Below are 2,040 nucleotides of genomic sequence, written 5' to 3'. Positions count from 1 at the left end.
TATATTCTGCAGTAAACATGGTGAATGGACTCCAGGTAGCTGCTATTCTACCCCTCATCCTCATCCTCACAGGCATCAATGCCCACTTTCTCATAATCCTTTTCCAGGGCAGCCATAACCTCTCAGTCCTCAGAAAACTCACCCTCTTGCATGCCCTCACCCACATATCAGTGCACAAACACCCTCTTGGCATCTATCAAGTTGCACTTGGGGTCCAGGTGTGCCCAGGCCTCAGTGATGGTGGTCGTGTTGCTCAGCATGCACACAGCTCTCTGTATCTTGGCCAGGTCACCCCTGGGCACCACAGTGGGTGGCTGGTAGGTGATACCAACCTGTGGATACCTGAGGGGCTGGGTTGATGGAAAACTCCAGTTTGGTCTTCTTGCCATAGTCAACAGAGAGCCGCTCCATGAGGAATGAGGTGAAACCAAAGGCAGTGCCCCCTCCAAAGCTGTGGAACACCAGGAAGCTATGTGGACTCGTGCACTGGCCAGACAGCTTGTGGATCTGGCCCAGAGCTGGGTCAATGATCTCCTTGCCAATGGCAGAGTGACGATGAGCGTAGTTGTTAGCAGCATCACCTTTCCCAGTGATGAGCTGCTCTGAATGGAAGAGCTGTCAATATGAGTCATTTCAGAGCTCATCAATTACAGTGGTCTCCAAATCCACAAAAACAGCCTGGGGTATGTGTTTTCCAGCTCCAGTTTCACAGAAGGTTAAAGAGTCATCCCTTCCACCAATGGTTTTGTTACTTGGCATCTGCCCATCAGGCTGAATCCCATGGTCCAGACAGTAGAGTTCCCAGCAGGCATTGCCCATCTGGACACATGCCTGCCCCACACGGACTGAGATGCATTCACGCATGATGAGTCTGGATAGTGGGTCTCACGTAAATTCAGGTGATGAGTCTTAGTGAGAACTTAGGAACTGACATATCTTAAGTGATACACAGAGATGTTAAATAAACTACCCTTCCTCAATGATGCTGTCTGACAGAGTCACACAAACACAAATGGTGGTAGTGATCAGCTAGCCAACAGCACTTCTCAAAGTGTGCTCTGGAGACCCTTTCAGTGACTCGGCTAGGCCAAAACTGTCTTCATAAATACCTTCATAGATAACTCAGATATCTTTTCCATTTCCATTCTCTCATAAACATGCAATGTAGTTTTTCAGATGCTTTGTGTGACCTGATATTGTAGCAGACTGAATGCAGAGGTATTTATGAAAATGCAGTTATCTTCCATTGAATTAGCCATTATTGTTAGACGCTGTCACATCAACTACCACTCATAGTGACTGTATGAACAGATCTTCACCTTGCCCTGTCCTGCACCATTTTCACATCATGATCAAGCCCATTGTTGTAGTAGTGTGTCAGTTCACTTCCTTGAGCATCTTCCTCTCTTTCACTGCCTCCCCTTTTCCCAGAACCCAATGAAACATGCCCAAATTAAGTGATACTAAGTGTCACCATCCTTGCCTTGAAGGAGCACTTTGGTTCATTCTTTCCAAGAAAGACCTGTTCATTCTTTTGCAGGCCATGATATATTCCATACTCTTCACAATACCACAATTCAAAGGCAACAGTTCATCTTTGGTCTTCCCAACTACATTGTCCTATATAGTTCAAATGAGACTGTGCCAGCATTTCTCAAACCATGGGTTGTGCATTTTTTGAGCACCATCGTAAGTGTAGTTGGGAAGCAGACTAAAGAAAAAGATTGACAGAGTTGTGTGGTAATGCAGTTAATTAATGGTCTCATTCTGACTAATTTCAAAACATCTAAGTCCCGTCACTGAAGGAGCAATGCTTGCCTTAGTAAGAGTCTCACAATGATGGGAAGATGACTATTTCAACAATAGATAGCTTTCTCTTCATGGTGAACAGTCACTTGGTTTAGTTAAGTCTAACTAAGGCTGAGTTAAGTCTCCTTGGATACGGTCACAGTTCTCTCCTCTAGTTGCAACTTGTTTTTGCAAAAGATTAAAGAATTACCCTGCCTGTAGCTCTAGTCTCATGTTGTTGTTATGTGCTGT

At 45.0% G+C, this 2,040-nt stretch overlaps 1 pseudogene; it reads right to left on the bottom strand.

The window, feature by feature from the left end:
• Positions 1 to 288: 288 nt before the first annotated feature.
• On the bottom strand, positions 289 to 864 carry LOC102875513 (annotated as a pseudogene).
• Between the last annotated feature and the right edge of the window lie 1,176 nt (positions 865 to 2,040).

The sequence above is a fragment of the Elephantulus edwardii genome, unplaced genomic scaffold (genome assembly GCF_000299155.1).
Source record: "Elephantulus edwardii isolate Elephantulus edwardi_28Jun2011 unplaced genomic scaffold, EleEdw1.0 scaffold00051, whole genome shotgun sequence".
Lineage (NCBI taxonomy): Eukaryota > Metazoa > Chordata > Mammalia > Macroscelidea > Macroscelididae > Elephantulus > Elephantulus edwardii.
The sequence above is the reverse complement of the archived record's forward strand: the minus strand, read 5'-3'. Positions and strand labels throughout refer to the sequence as shown.